The sequence below is a fragment of the Bos indicus x Bos taurus genome, chromosome 14 (genome assembly GCF_003369695.1).
Source record: "Bos indicus x Bos taurus breed Angus x Brahman F1 hybrid chromosome 14, Bos_hybrid_MaternalHap_v2.0, whole genome shotgun sequence".
Taxonomy (NCBI): Eukaryota; Metazoa; Chordata; class Mammalia; order Artiodactyla; family Bovidae; genus Bos; species Bos indicus x Bos taurus.
The window spans coordinates 18,236,794-18,254,617 of NC_040089.1; positions in this window are offsets into that span (position 1 = coordinate 18,236,794).

The window sequence follows — 17,824 nt, forward strand, 5'->3', positions numbered from 1 at the left end:
CCTCTCACTGTATACCAAATAGTTTTGATAATATTAGATCAAAACAGGAAACTCTAAGAAACATTACACAGTGAGTGGGAAGTCACGGCATCTTCATGGTAATTTTAGTCTGTTTAAATCAGCTTTTCTTCCTGGACCTCATTGTCCTCATCTGTTAAATGGTGATGATTTCCTAACATTTAATTCTATGAATTCTATGAATTGGAGAATCCTTTGTATCAGTAATACATTCACAATGAATGAAGAGTTTTCATATCTTCATTTTATCTGATTCCTGTAAAAACTCTGAAACAAGTCAGATGGACATAATTATATTTTGTAGATAAAAAAAAAACAATGATTCTCCCAAGTTCACTCATCTGATAAGTGAGGAAGTCATCATTCACATAATTCAAGTTTTCTTTCTGCTCTGCCAAGAATGGGTCTTTTCCATCAGTGTAGATATTGATTGACTAACATGGGCAAGGCATTATATTTTTACTGTGGTGAATATAGTGATGGATCAGGAACCCACAGTCTAGTAGATGCAAATACAAAATTAAATTAAAGTTTAAAAGGTAATTGTCTTAGAAAAATGAGAGCTTTACGTTAGGAGAATCAAGGAAGTTTTGTCAAAGGGGAGGTATCGGTTAGGTATTGGAAGTATGGATGAATATCAGCAAGTTGAATGAGTGGAAAGGGACATTCAAAACAGAAGAACCAATGGAAGCAAAATTTTAAGATTAGAAAGCATCAGGTTTATGTGATCAACAGTCTGACTGAAATTAGTGGTGCCTGAAGGAAAACAATGACTTCAATTCTTGAGTTAGAGGAAGTTGTCTGAAGAATTTGGATCTATTCCAACCACTGCCTCTTTGATGACGATTAAGCTAAAAAGCCAGAAGAAGCTTTTTTATAAATTCTTAGACAGAATGACTTAAATACACTCATTTTCTGAAATATATGAGCTATACCCACCATAACTGGTCCATGGTCTATAATTTAGTTTAGAAAAGTGCTTCAGTCAAAATAGTGTGTGTGTGTGTGTGTGTGTATGTGTGTGTGTGTGTATAAGTGTGAGTGTGTGTGTGAATTTTCAATCTCTACTTTCGAACTGATTACTTAATCTAACTGGGAATTTGCATGCCAAATTTTGATCACAAATCCTACCTCAGAGGCAGCTAACACACAGGAGTCAACTCCCTTTATCTCCACTCAAGGCCAAAAAAATATATTAATTAACTTAACAGATGTTAAAGACAAGGAGTTTAATTGGTGAAACCAGAACATAATGGATATGAGAAATGAGTATCAGTGAAAAATTAGTGAGGTTGAATATATGTGGATTGACTAGAAATATTGCAGAGACACTCTCTTCTTTTGTGGAGGTCAACTAGGAGGAACCTAATCAGCCAAGTGTCTATACCAGTTGGAACAGAACCATAAGCTTAATTTCTAAGAATTTTTCTGCCCAGCTTTGGATTTGGACAGTTCACGGGACTCAAGCCAGACTTGCTGTCCACATCCCAGTGAAAACTTGGTCATACTCATCTCAGGTGACTCTTTTATATAAGCTGCCCCTAGATCCTGAAACAACAAGGAACTGGGATCCCACTGAACTTTCATAAGGCATTATATGACGTTTTGCTGTTTGCCAGTAGTGCTGGAGAAGACTCTTGAAGAGTCCCTTGGACTGCAAGGAGATCAAACCAGTCAATCCTAAAGGAAATCAGTCTTGAATATTCACTGGAAGGACTGATGCTGAAGCTGAAGCTCTGAAGTACTGGAAGCTCCAAAGTATTTGCACTGGATGCAAAGAGCTGACTCATTGGGAAAGACTCCGATACTTGGCAAGGCAGAGGGCAGGAGGAGAAGGGGGCAGCAGAGGATGAGATGCTTAGATAGCATCACTGACTCAATGGACATGAATTTGAGCAAACTCTGGGAGACAGTGAAGGACAGGGAAGCCTGGTGTGCTGCAGTCCATGGGGTTGCAAAGAGTTGGATAGGACTTCGTGACTGAGCAACAACAAAAGATTGTCTTAGAGAGATTTGCAACAAAAAGCTTCTAAACGTCCAAGGCCGAGCCACTTTGATGAGGCAAATTCTGACAGGCAAACCAAGGGATAATAACCTGCCTTTCTGTGCCCTGGTCCGAGAGATAAACTTTTTTTGAGGATAATTCTGGGGAAGGGAGGTCTGAATTAGACTGCACCCACCTGGGAAAAGGAACATTTAGAGCAGTAGCTAGGACTTAGAGGGGCTCTAAGCTCCTTATATGCATTAGCTCATTTAATGTCTAAAACAGCCCTATGAGTTTATATTTTATACAAATTTAATAGACAGAGAGGGACTCCCCAGGTGGTGCAGTAGTAAAGAACCCACCTGTTAGTGCAGGAGATGCAAGAAATGTGGGTTTGATCCCTGGGTGAGGAAGATCCCTTGGAAATGGCAATCCCATGGACAGAGGAGTGTGGCAGGCCACAGTCCATGGGGTCACAAAGAATCAAACATGACTAAATGACTGAGTATACACACAACAAACAGAAAAACTGAGGCATAGAGAAGTAAAAGGTCATGTGTCTGGGAAATGGCAGAGCCAAGATTTAAATCTCAATAGTGTGTCCCTAGAGCCCTTATCTGAACCATTGCCTCCTACTATCTCACATGTTGGGTTGCTTCAGTTGTGTCTGACTCTGTGTGACCCTATGGACTGTAGCCTGCCAGGCTCCTCTGCCCATGGGGTTTCTCAGGTGAGAATACTGGAGTGGGTAGCCATTTCCTACTCTAGGATATCTTCCCGACCCAGGGACCAAACCCGTGTCTGTTGGGCCTAACCTGCATTGGCAGGCGAGTTCTTTACTCCTGATGACACCTGGGAAGGCTCGCAAGCAAGAGATTATAACGTTCCTGGGAAGCCTGGTCTCTTAGAATCTTTCCTCAACCAGAGGACCAAGAGGTCCAGAGCCTTTTTTGGGAGCCTAAGGTTCAGAAATAATAATATATTCCTCTCATTGTGGACGCAGTCTAGGTTTTAAGTTTAAGAGCATTTTATTTCTTATCACTTGCTTCGCCCCTTCCTCACAAGAACCCTGGGAGGTAGACAGAGAAGAGACTGTTGTCTCTGCTTTAATAATGGTGAAAATAAGCCTTGGGGAATTTAAATAAACTGCTCAGTGCCACATAACTGGAAAGTGATGGAGTAAAGATTATAACCCAAATGAGTCTAGGTTGAGGTGCTGACAGTCCCCGAAGTTAACATCAGATGACTCTTTGCGGTAACTGAGTATTTGTTGCCACCTCTCTGTCAGTCTTACACACATAATTCTCTCTTAGTACATTAGTACGTGTACTTAGTATATTAGTACATTATGTTATTTGATAAGTTTCAGAAGAATTTGTTCATATGCCATCTTATTTAATTAAGTTCTCACAGACACCTAGATTGCATGAGTATATGCATGTAGGTGTGTGTGTGTGTGTGTGTGTGTATGTGTGTGTGTCGGGGGACAGGGGGCATTGTTACTCCTTTTCTCAGCTAAGAAAACTCAGCCTCATGGAAGGTCAGCCTTCAGGATTAGTGAGTGTGTATCAGAGGGAAAGATAGAGCTCAAATGTACCCATAAACTTGTAACCACATCAAGACAAATTCAGCGCTGTAATACTACTGATGGGATTTATAGTGAAGTATCTTCTGCATCTTGTCTCCCTCCTTTTCTTTCTTCCCTTGGACTAGCCCCCATCCCTCCTAAAATCAAACCTATCCCTTTGATTCACTAAAATGTTATTACCACTCAGAGCCAGCAGAGAGAGATCATTAAATACTCTTAAGACAGAAAGCATTTTGTCAAGAAACACATGTTGTGACTCCTCACCAAGGAAACATGGAATTGATGACGTGAGTGGAGGAATGCCTTATGCCTGTTTAGCAACATCCTGTGATACACAGCTACACAGTCAGTGATTAGAGACGACGAGGGCTTATCCTCTGACCTAATGTCACCGTCCTTCCCACCAGTGTGGGCTTTTGAAACGTTAACAGGAATTGAAGTCACTGATCTCAGCAGATTGGTTAGAGAGGAAATGGAGCATCAGATGGCAGAATGTCTGTCTCCACAAACTCCTAATGACTAAGCAAAGTCTCTCATACTTGGGATCTTGGTTTCTTCCTCTGGAAAATGGGAGTTTGAGTAACTTAATAAAAAGTTGAGCCATTGCATAGCTGGTTTGTCCCATAAATCCTGACCCTTTGTGACCCAGTGATAAAGCTGTACAGGCACCTTGGCTTTAGCCTTGGGCTATAGCTGAGGATGAGGTGATTTATGATGGAATTTGCATAAGCAAACAAATCCCCAGCTGTAAACTGCTTGCCCTGGAGTTTCACGGTTCACTAAGGATTAAGATTCTTGGAGCTCCTTCTGGGTGGCTAGAGGTTCTGACAGATATACTTCCCTGGTTAGTTTCCTGACTGTGGTAGGTATCCCTTCACTCTGTGGCATGATGAAGTTTGACTCCACCCAAGAAGAGTGAATTAAAGGGTTGTGGAGCCTCATGTTTTGTGGAACTTAATCGCAAGGGGACTTTATTTAGGGGTAATTTCTTTCTCTTCAATGTAGAGTAGCTACAGGAGGGATTATGAACTATCAAAGATTAGACCATGACCCGTTTGTTTGGCTTGTAGAGATTCTCTGAGTGTAGTGAACTTTTCTGAAAGGATTTGATTGACTACAGGAGGACTAGTTGCTGCTACTTCATAAATGAGAGTGTAGGACTAGATTCATGGAACGATAAAATGCAGGGTGGCAAGGAACGTGATCTTTGAATTCCTTATTCAATACTCTATTCAAACAGCATTGATGTACACTGAAACTTTCACTGATATGAAGCATACTGAAAAGCGAGGTGGATTATTCTACCCTCCAACAACTTGGTAGCAAGTTTGTTAAATCCACATGGAATTTTTTTCTCCTAACCTATATCTGTTAGAGTCATACAAAGTGAGTTGGATCCTGCTGACAGGACAGATCTTTCTACATTTAAAAACTCCTATTACATAATTCTCATGTCTTCTCTTCATTTGATTTAGTAGCTTCAACTGATTCCATTGTTCCTCACATGACATGATTAAGTTTCTTTAAAATATATAGATATAGATAGGCTATACAAACAAGAGTAAAAGATGTATATGCACATAGAATAAAATAAGAACAAGACTAAACACAGATTTTATAGCTCTTAACCTAGTATAGATTTTATTATTACCTTTATTCACTTAACAACTGGTGATCTTCTCAGTCATTTCTAGAAACACAGAATACTAAAATTAAAAGAGATATTGGAACTCACCACATTTTCCCCATATATTTTGTGCAAGAGATATGGAGTCTCTCATGCCACTATGAATTCACATGGTCTGGCTAATAATTATTCAACTAAAATTCCCTGAAAGTATGAGCTCTAACACTTTTCCTTTGCCTAACATCAAAAATTGGAGAAGGCAATGGCACCCCACTCCAGTACTCTTGCCTGGAAAATCCCATGGACGGAGGAGTCTGGTAGGCTGCAGTCCATGGGGGCCGCTAAGAGTGGGACACGACTGAGCGACTTCACTTTCACTTTTCATCTTCATGCATTGGAGAAGGACATGGCAACCCACTCCAGTGTTCTTGCCTGGAGAATCCCAGGGACGGGGGAGCCTGGTGGGCTGCCGTCTATGGGGTCGCACAAAGTCGGACATGACTGAAGTGACTTAGCAGCAACATCAAAAATGACAAAATGTTAAGCTTTACACAAAAATATTAGTGGTCATCTCTTGTTTATGCACAACCTGATTGTAATGTTTCACTGCTTTTATAATTTTTGAAGTCTATAGCTAGGTAAGTATAGTATATTTTTGCTTCGACTGAATTAAGAGCAATTGACATTGGACGAAAAGCTACGACTAAATCAAAGAAGCATGTATGCTAAGGCGTGGAAAATAATTTGAAAATCATCTAGTTTGGGTCATTCATACCATATTCTGACCAGTTAATGAGCAAGTGTCCAACCAATGGTTGGAGGTCAGTAAGTTCTAAACAGTGCATAGAACTTTTATATGTTCTGGTTGTTACAAAAGATTATCTACAAATGAGTTAAAATTGTCTCCCTGAAACTTGCCATAAGGGATCTAGTTTTCCTCCTCATGCTTTGTAAACTGTTATATTGTCAACAACTTAACTATAAAATCAGGGCATCATTCTAAGAAATCAGTTTTGTACAAATGCTGATGAACTGAGCAAATTATAGGCAGCCGTATGGTCAGCACTCAGGAGTTATAGTGACCTGTCACCATGGGCAGAGTGATTTCTGCAAGGGCCACCTCATTATATGGGAAAATGCCCTCAAAGGCCAAGTCTGTTTCTCGTCCTGGCAGGCCTGTCACATCGGATGTTAGAGGAAACAACAGCAAAGAACTGTGACTGCAAGAATGTAAGTTTTGCCTGTGGAGAGTCACGGAGGGCAATTCTCCTGAAAAGGATTATTTGTCAACTGCAATGAGACTCTTTGTTATTAGAATTTAATTGATATTTGCTACTGGAGAAGAAAGCTGAAAACAGGATATAAGGTCAGCAATTAAATCCCTTTAATAAAGTGTAGTTAATGAGTTGTCAAATTTGATAGAGATTATTCCCTCAACTCCCCCCTTTTTTATTGTAATGATAGGTAGGGCCGTCTTACTATCCTGGGGAAATGTAAGACAATCACAGGAGAGGCAAATTAAATCAAATAAGGCCAGGCAGCTTTTGTGCAATCAAAAGAACAAATATTAGGAGTCAGGGGACCCAGGAATGTAGCTCAGATTGTTTAATAACTAACTGTGCAACTTTCTCTCTGGGCCTTTATTCATCTGTCCATTATGGGGGAGGAATTCCTCTCTAAGGTGCTTCTAAGTCTCTTCTTCTTTTATATTTTATACTGTTGCATACAGAATAGCACAGTAGATAAGATTCAAACACACTGGTGTGGAATCTCAGCACCCCACGCCCCCATAATTAGCTTTGTGATCTGGGTTAAGCTAATTAACCTCTGTAAGTATCAATATCCTGCTTGGCCAAAAAGGCCAATGGGTGCATATCTCATAGGATTTTATTAGAATAAAAATGAGAGAATACGTGTCAATTATTTGGCAGGCCTAGAAGACGGAAAGCAATCCCTAAATAGTGATTTGTTGTTGTTATTTAGTTGCTCAGTCGTATCTGACTCTTTAGCAACCTGATGGACTGCAGCCTGCCAAAGTTCTCTGTCAATGGGATTTCCCAGGCAAGAATACTGCAGTGGGTTGCCATTTCCTGCTGCAGGGGATCTTCCCAACTCAGGGACTGAGCTCACATCTCCTGCATTGCAGATGGAATCTTTACCACTGAGCCACCAAATTATTTTTACTAATAATCAGTTTCAAGGCAGTTTTTTAAACTACAGCACTAGCCTAACCACCAGAGGGCACTGCATGGATAACAGCCAGATCTTTCATTGAAGCTGAATACATCTATTTGCTGCTTGAAGCACTTGATGGCTTGCTATCTAGAAATTTCAGCTCAGAGTACTTGGTCTCCACGGTGCCTCCTATGCCAGCCTCACTCAATACTGTAATGTGGCACTGTCTTCAGTTTCACTTCAGTTCAGTTCAGTTCAGTCGCTCAGTCATGTCCGACTCTTTGCAACCCCATGAATTGCAGCACGCCAGGGCTCCCTGTCCATCACCAGCTCCCGGAGTTCACCCAGACTCACGTCCATCAAGTCAGTGATGCCATCCAGCCATCTCATCCTCTGTCGTCCCCTTCTCCTCCTGCCCCTAGTCCCTCCCGGCATCAGAGTCTTTTCCAATGAGTCAACTCTTCACATGAGGTGGCCAAAGTACTGGAGTTTCAGCTTTAGCATCATTCCTTCCAAAGAAATCCCAGGGCTGATCTCCTTCAGAATGGACTGGTTGGATCTCCTTGCAGTCCAAGGGACTCTCAAGAGTCTTCTCCAACACCACAGTTCAAAAGCATCAATTCTTCGGCACTCAGCTTTCTTCACAGTCCAACTCCCACATCCATACATGACCACTGGAAAATCCATAGCCTTGACTAGATGGACCTTTGTTGGCAAAGCAATGTCTCTGCTTTTGAATATACTATCTAGGTTGGTCATAACTTTCCTTCCAAGGAGCAAGTGTCTTTTATTTCTCTAATTCTGCTTGCAGTCTTGAGGAATCCTCAGGTGACGGAGAGCTCATTCAGAGAGAACCCAAAAATAGAGAACAAACATTTATTGATGTACCAGTCTTCATATTAGTCATATCCACCATGTGTCAGTCATCATGTTAGTCATTGCAATTCGTTTCCAAAACACAAAGGAAATTATAAGTTATCACTCCCATTCTACAGATGGGGGAACTGAAACTCAGACAGTTTAAGCTCTTTGCGAAAAATCATAGAGCCAGTAAGTAGAGGCATAATTTCAAACCACGACTGCTTGAGTCTGAAGGCAAGTTTTACCTTGTTGCTTCCAAAGCTATGTTGAGATAAAAATCTCAGGATATTGATCATGCAACAAGCCAACACTACCCATTCTCTCCCCTACTATTCAACATTGTATTGAAGGAATTACCTAATGTGATTATATTATAAAAAGCAAATAGAGGAAAAAGGAAAGGTGAAACAATGTCTATTTTCCATTAGAAAATTATAAACCTGGAAAACCTAAATAACTTAATAGGCTACTACAAGGCAGTTTAGCAAAGTAGAGGTTACAAAATTTGCAAAGAGAAACAACTTACATATATACAAAGATAGGCAGATGAAGGAAATAGTAGAAGAGCCAATCTAATTTTTAATAGGAAAATAAAATGAAGTGAAATAGCACATGCATAAACTTAAAAAGTAGAAAATCTGTTTTAGACACACACTAAAAAGACATAGACATAAACTGAGTAAGTGGAAAAGCATTTCATCTTCTTGGTTAGGATGTCTCAACACAATGAAGATGTCAATTTTCCCTATATTAATTGCTCAGTGTAATGTGATCTCAATGACAATGTCCTTGGAGTAAGACAAATTGATTATAACATTCTTTTGAAAGAATTTTTGAAAAAATAAAAAGAGAAAATTGATAGGAAAGCCTTAAAATGAGAAGTAATTGGGGAGGGATCTGATCCTCACAGATCAATAAAGTATATCATAAAGCCTCTTTATTAAAAAAAAAAAAAAAAGTGATGTTGGTGCACAAACAGACCAATTAAATGCAATGGAAAATCCAGAGGAAAGAAAAATACATATGAAAATTTAATATATGATAAGAGGGTGAGAAGTGAAAGTGTTAGCAGTCACTCAGTCATGTCCAACTCTTTGAGACCCCTGGACCATAGGACCCCAGGCTGCTGTGTCCATGGGATTCTCCAAGCAAGAATACTGGAGTGAGTAGCCTTTCCTTTCTCCAAGGGATCTTCCTTACCCAGGGATTGAATCTGGGTCTCCTGCAATGAAGGCAAATTCTGTACCATCTGAGCCACGAGGGAAGCCCTGATAAAGAAGTTTTACTTTATGCAATGAGGAAAAATAAGACTTTTTAATAACTGGGCAGACAACTAGTTAGTGATAAGTACAAATATTAAATTGATATATTTTTCATGCCATAAAACCAAATTAATTAAAAATGATTTTGCTATTTTAGAATAAAACTGCCGCTGCTGCTGCTGCTAAGTCACTTCAGTCATGTCCAACTCTGTGCGACCCCAGAGACAGCAGCCCACCAGGCTCCCCCGTCCCAGGGGTTCTCCAGGCAAGAACACTGGAGTGGGTTGCCATTTCCTTCTCCAATGCATGAAAGTGAAAAGTGAAAGTGAAGTCGTTCAGCCGTGTCCGACTCTATCGACCCCATGGACTGCAGCCTACCAGACTCCTCCGTCCATGGGATTTTCCAGGCAAGAGTACTGGAGTGGGGTGCAATAAAACTAAAACTATATAAATACTGAAGTAAAACATAGATGACTTCCCTTTTAATATAAGAGACAGAAAAATGATCTAGTAAAGCCCAAATCTAGATGCACCAAAGAGATAAATCTGAGTACATGAAATCTGAAAGGTAGCTTTACATGGGAAAAATATTAAAAAGGAAAAAACATTGTCAAGCTGGGAATAAATATATGCAAATTATATCATACAAGGTTATTTCACTGATATATGAAGAGCTTCTAAATATTAAGAAGTAAAAAAAACAATCTGACAGGAAATGAGTGAAAGATATGAACAGACATTTCACAGAAAGACGTATAAATGGGCCGCAGATATTTTAAAAGTTAATTTTATTTAAATAAGAGAAATTAAATTAAAACTATATTGAGGTACCATCCCCCTTTCATTAGGACTTGGCAATAAGTCCTAATGTATGAAGACTTATTTGTTAAGGCAGTAGGGTACAGACAATTTCATATGCTGCTAATAGAATTGCAAAATGTCACAGTTCTAATGAATGTTAGCACTATCTAGAAAAATTCAATATGTATTTATATTTTGATGTAAAATTTTCACTTCTTGGGAACTACGCTAAAGATACCTTGGCAAACCTGGGAAAGGATGCATACCCAAGGATACAAGTAGTTGTCAAACAATTGTAAAAGAATGAAAATCACTCACATGTTAATGAGCAATCATCATGCATTGAATTAATGCTATGTCCACTATCTATAGTATTCTGCCATTAAGAAATGTCTTCTATCTTCAATGTCTTTACACAAGCATATACCTTTGAAGGCAAAACCAGAAGAAATAGAAAGGAATGTGTAAAATATATTAATGTTTATGTTTTAACTTTAAAAAAAATAGAATAAAACAAGCTTTCATAAAAATGGTTACCTATTGAAGATAAAAAAAGGGGAAGGGCCAGGGAAGAAAGATATACTTCTCTTAAGCAATCTTGCTTTATAGTTCTGTGAGACCATGGGATTATTTCACTAGTTAAATGAACAAAATTTATATCTAAAAAAGACAACCTTTAAAAATTGAAATAAAAACAAATCTGCTACTTTGTCTCAAATTAGTCATATAACCAAATAAAAAAAATTGTCATAGTGATTTTAAAAGACAATGTTTTGACTATACAGCCTGGATGAGATATATCCAAAGGGCAAGAAAATATAACAAAAGAGTCATACACTGCACTCAGCGGTCTGAGTGTCAGTAATGATTTAGATAATGTTAATTGAAAACACACCCACACAAACATATATAAAGCAAATAACTGAATGTATCAGGAATCATTAAGAATCAGATTTTCAGTGTAAGAGACAAGAGATACAAATACAAAATTAGAGTTTAAAAGTGATACAATCCTTTATTAAATTTAAATTGGAAATTTTATACATATATTGTTTTATTTCTCTTTCTAAAAAGAAATGTGCTGATTCTGGGATGCTATGATCACAGGTTTTAAAGATCACTGTGAAGATTTTGGATTGAGAATGTATGTAGGGAGACAAGAGTGGCTACTACAGTAGATGAGTTGAGTGCTGGTAATTGTTTTTAATGGAATTGAGATGGAGAGAAATGAACAAGACTTTATAGGATGGGAATGTAGTGAGAGAAAAGGAAAAAAGAAACTAAAAGCTGAAATCTAGATTAATGCCTTGATCAACTGAGTGGATGGTAAAAGCCACTGATTTTCTGTATCTTTTTTTTTTTTTTTCTTTGCAAAAAGAAGTTGAATTACATAACTGAGTTTAACTTCAGTTTCAGATCTGGAACTCTAGATATGTACAAAATGATGCCAATTTCAATTTTAGAGGAAGATGATAGTCAGAAGAAATATCACTAAACCTTAGTTTAAATTCATAGAAATAATTTGCATATGGGAACTCCATAGTGTTTTTAAAGCATTTAGATATTTGCAGACCTGGGATGTTTGGCATTGAGCAGGTCACCTGTTTTCTCTTGGTAACTCAAGCTTGTAAAAGCTTTTCTTGCTGTTAGAAATTTGTTCTTTCTGTTCATTTCTTTGCTGAGACATCACACCCAGTTTTTGCAGAAAAGAAAGAAAGGAAGGAAGGAAGGAAAGAAGAGAGAGAGAGAGAATTAACAGGTATCTAATTCACTACAGTTTATAAAGTATGTTAATAAATCATCTTTGAGCATTGATCTGGGAATTACTGAGGATTGCAGCCATGAAATTAAAAGACGCTTACTCCTTGGAAGGAAAGTTATGACCAACCTAGATAACATATTGAAAAGCAGAGATATTACTTTGCCAACAAAGGTCTGTCTAGTCAAGGCTATGGTTTTTCCAGTGGTCGTGTATGGATGTGAGAGTTGGACTGTGAAGAAAGCTGAGTGCCGAAGAATTGATGCTTTTGAACTGCGGTGTTGGAGAAGACTCTTGAGAGTCCCTTGGACTGCAAGGAGATCCAACCAGTCCATTCTGAAGGAGATCAGCCCTGGGATTTCTTTGGAAGGAATGATGCTGAAGCTGAAACTCCAGTACTTTGGCCACCTCATGCAAAGAGTTGACTCATTGGAAAAGACTCTGATGCTGGGAGGGATTGGAGGCAGGAGGAGAAGGGGACGACAGAGGATGAGATGGCTGGAGGGCATCACTGACTTGGATGGACATGAGTTTGAGTGAACTCCGGGAGTTGGTGATGGACAGGGAGGCCTGGCGTGCTGCGATTCACGGGGTCGCAAAGAGTCGGACACAACTGAGCGACTGAACTGAACTGAACTAAACTGAGGTCTTATATTTTTCCACTTCTTTCAAATTATGATTCTTTTCAGTTTTTGAGTGGAGACATATAGAGTCTTCATTAAAATTTAATAAATTGGAATGAAGGAACTGGTGGGAAATTTTGCTAAAAAATAAATAAAGGAAATGCTAAGGAAGACCCATTTCCAAAGGATTAGATACTTGATCACAACTCAAGTAGCTTCTCCTGGATGTTTTGTCTTTGAGGGAGAGCATCTGTCAATAGTCTTAGAAAAGTCTGTCTGGACTTCTTCTCAGTCATGACCTCTTAAGGGAATCTCTATCAGATGAAGGATACTGCAAAAGACAACTGGAATTTCCCATCTCTTTTGATATTATTTACGTATCTGAAGAATCTCTGGAACTTAGTAGCTGAGGTTTCCTGACTTTCAAAATTTGGAAGCATTTTGGTTGTTATTCCCTAGAAGCTAACATTCCCCTTTGATTTATCTTGGCCATGACACACTTTCTTCATCTCCAGGCACTGGTCTGGTGGTAGGCAGTGATGGCAGTGCGTCATTAAAAATGCGTGATGTCTCACTAGTGGTTTTCTTCTTTTCATGTTGGAAGATGTTTTTATTTCTTCTTAAGAATAAAAGAGTTCTCTAATGAAGGGCTATATCCAAGAGATACCCAAAGCAAAACCTTGGAAGCAGCCCAAGGTGAATATAAACATCCTTTGCAGATAGAAATGTCTAGTGCATGTGAGGCCTGTTAAGGCTAAACTTCTTGGCAGGAGTAGCACACGTTCATCCTGCAGTACAACTGCTTGCAAAATCAGGAGCTCCTATTCAATTAATCCTTCTCAGTACAGATGATGGAGCCATCTGCCGTATCATAGAGATACATAATATGTCATAGAAAGTCCTTTCATGAGCCAAAACAACCAACACAATTTAAAAAAATCTGTCAATTGCTTTGTTTCTCTCTAATATATAAGCATTCTTATTTAAAAAAATTTTAATTCCAATATATCTGATGAGATTTGACATAAAAGAGAGCCTTCCAAAAATTGAAAATTGTTTTCAAATCATAAAAGGTCTGACTCTAGGGTTAGGTATATACTGGTGGAACTGATGATTATTCATGTGAATGATTTTATATCCCCCCTTTCTTACCTTTCACTGTCTCTTTATTTCACCACAGACTATGACTGTAACTTAGAGACTGACTTGGACCCTAGAAGAAACACAGACTTTTGCTCAGATTACCCAGCTTACTAGACAGAAAAGTTTTGTTTTTTTTTTTAACTAGAAGTTTTTTTAACTATCAGAGTCATACAGAGCATCACTAGAAAACTTTCCTATTTGAAATGCTTCCATTATTTTTATTCAACTCCTTCTAGTTCATGCTTTTCTTCCTTGTCCAGAAGCATACTGAATTCATTTTCTATTGCTAATTTAAAGAATTCCCACCTCCTTGGAGGTACAATTAGCAAAGACTTCTTAGGTCTTTTCATTTTGTTGTTTTAATAGCTACTGCTGCTGCTGTTAAGTCGCTTCAGTCGTGTCCGACCCCGTGCGACCCCATAGACGGCAGCCCACCAGGCTTCTCCGTCCATGGGATTTTCCAGGCAAGAGTACTAGATTGGGTTGCCATTGCCTTCTCCTTTTAATAGCTAAGTAGTGTCCAATTCTTTTGTGACCCATGGACTGTAACCCACTAAGCTCCTCTGACCATGGAATTTCCTAGGCAAGAATAGTGGAGTGGGTTGCCATTTTCTTCTCCAGGGGATCGTCCTGATCCAGGGATTGAACCTGTGTCTTCTGCACTGCAGGTGGATTCTTGTCACTGAGCCACCAGGGAAGCCAATAGCTTTTCATTAGCAGAGTGAAAATTCTAATATATGGTTCTGAATGGTGACAGCTACTATGGCTTTCCTGGGCATTGGCCATTTCTGATAATAGCATTTTGATCTTCCTTGAGGAAAAATACAGTCTCTACTTTTAGTCTGTAAGTTCAGGTAAGGCTGACCCTACTCAGAGCTCACAATGTGAGTATCTGGCTTCCCAGGTGGTGCTAGTGGTAAAGAACCTGCCTGTGAATGCAGAAGACGTAAGAGACATGGGCTTGATCCGTGGGTTAGGAAGATCCCCTGGAGGAAGGCATGGCAACCTCCAGTGACTCAGATGGTAAAGAATCTTCCTGTAGTGCAGGAGACCTGGGTTCAGTCCCTGGGTCGGGAAGATCCTCTGGAGAAGGACATGGCAACCCACTTCAGTATTCTTGCCTGGAGAATTCCATGGACAGTCCATGGGGTTGCAAAGAGTTGAACACAAATCTGCAATTAACACACACACACACACACACACACACACATTCCTTACGGATTTGCCTTTAACTGCCTCCGTTGCTACATCTTACAACACAGAGATTGAGATGGGAGTTCAAAGGTCACTGGAAGCCAGGAGTAGATGAAGTGACTGCCCATAATTGTTTAAATCCACCTGGTTATCTGCCTGCCACACCATCACATTTATTTAGATGAGATGACAAATCAACCCTATGAAAAAGAAAAGAAAATAAACTTTAGTAAAGCTTACTGTGTAAGCATAATCTCAAGAAAATTGTGTCCTAAGTCAAGCTGCTACATAAAAAATTGAAATTAAACAATAACCAGACAATTTAGGTCAAACTTTCCTGATCTATAAAAGGAAGAATTTATCAAACAGGTACTACTTAGGACCATACGTACTTTGGCTCACATACTGAATGCACTGTTTGATAAGTGTTTAAATCTCTTTTGTACTTTGTTGATGGCAGATTTGCTAATTGAGACTATGGAAAATTATTTTTTTTTTTAAATTTGTGCTTACAACTTCTCGCGTGGAATGTTAGTAGGATCCCAGATTTGTTGTTACCTCCTTGGACAATCTACATGTGCTAGGTGTTATTATAAATCAGCCATTCAATCTGCTCAAGACCTTTTGTGGATGAACTGCCAAAAACACAATTGCTTATAATTGGAATTTTAAATTCTAAAGGAAAGGAGCTTTATTTCCATTATTAACTCATTAATTAAGCCCCAAATTTCTACAGTCAGCATGTTTTTAATCACCCCATTGTATGCCTTTGATCCAGAGACACAAAACAGTGCCCAGCACTCACATTTTTGCCGGTAACCTTTTCTTTAATTGTGCCTTTAGTTTTAAATGGGAAAAAAGACAATTTGGGGGGTACTGACCTCTGAGCTCAAAAAAATTCCATGATGACTTTTCATCAAGTTGGTAAGTTTTTATCATGATTGATTTTCATAAGAGTTCACATATTTTGGCCACTTAATTCCAAAGGCCACTGCAATTAGAAACTGAAGTTTTTCTTATCAGATGGAAGGGGGAATGCTCTCAAAGCCTTGTACTAGCTCAGACCACCTCATATTCCCTTTAAAATCTGTCAATGCCCAGCCAATCAGGGTCCTACAACATCATTTCTATGCAAGGAATGGCCAGCTAAAATCACCCCAGACTTCTGTGTTACAGACAGAGTTCTCTTGTCTGGCAACATGAATGGTTGCTATCATTACATCAGCCTCCAGTGACTTCAATACATGAATGGCTAGCTTATGGTCCAAGAGTGGATGGGCTTTTCTGTCTTTTTTCAGAGACATCTGCCAACCAATGGGAACAGGCAGACAAAGCTACCTTTAAGTATTCTGCCTCATGCAACGAATAGGCAATGGCTAAAAAAGCAGCTCAAGATGAGAGTGTGAGAACACGAAGGACACCCACAGACTTCTGAAACCTCCTTCCAGTAAGAGCTTTTCTCAATATAGGAATGAAAGTAAATGAAATTGAAAGCAGAGCTGTGTCTACTTGACTTTGAAGTTGTTTTCATTGTCACTACGAAGTTTTTTGTTTAGTCACTAAGTCTTGTCCGACTCTTTTGTGGCCCCTTGGACTGTAGCCAACCAGGCTCCTCTATCCATGGGGTTTCCCAGGCAAGAAGACGGGAGGAGGTAGCCATTTCCTTCCCCACAGGATCTTCCCCACCCAGGGATCAAACTTCTGTCTCCTGCATTGGCAGCTGGATTTGTTACCACTGAGCCTCCAGCTGGTGGCCCAGTGGTAAAGAGCCACCAGTGGTAAAGGGACTTTGAAGGGGAAACTTAAATAGAAAAGAGTGGTGAAAACAATTCAAGAATCTATAGGGGTACAAAGCTGCCTGTCATCTATCAATGGCTCTACTTACTCAAAGTGAGATAATTCCTTAATATCTAAATGCTTACCTTGGGAAACAGAATTCATGACCTCCTTTTCTGCCTCAATACTCTTTTCTTTCATTTTATTCTACCTTTATATTATTTCACTATCAAAACAATATCTGGTTACTACAGATAATTAGACAAACAAAAAACCATAAAGAAGCAGAAATATATCAATAATCCTAGCAAACACAGGGCATTACTGCTATTTTTAGCACATTTCTCTCCAGCTTTTTCCTGTTCTTTTGTTTATCTGTTGTGCTGTGCTTAGTAGCTCAGTTGTGTCCAACTCTGTGCAACCCCATGGACTGTATCTCGCCAGGCTCCTCTGTCCATGGGGATTTTCTAGGCAAGACTATTGGAGTGGGTTGCCATGCCCTCCTCCAGGGCATCTTCCCAACCTAGGGATCAAACCCAGATCTCCCTCATTGCAGGGAGATTCTTTACCATCTGAGCCACCAAGGAAGCTAGGTAATATGAAATTGAAATGCATCCTTCTTTTATATCTATTTTTATATGCTGCTTTATATTATTAGGCTTTTTTCCATACATTAAAACTCTCTCTGCCAAGTTGCTGCTAAGTTGCTTCAGTCGTGTCCGACTCTGTGCGACCCCAGAGATGGCAGCCCACCAGGCTCCCCGGTCCCTGGGATTCTCCAGGCAAGAACACTGGAGTGGGTTGCCATTTCCTTCTCCAATGCATAAAAGTGAAAAGTGAAAGTGAAGTCACTCAGTCGTGTCCAACTCCCAGCGACCCCATGGACTGCAGCCTATCAGGCTCCTCTGTCCATGGGATTTTCCAGGCAAGAGTACTGGAGTGGGGTGCCATTGCCTTCTCCTAAAACTCTCTATAAGCATCTTTTAAATAGTAAAAGGTAGTACAAATAATTT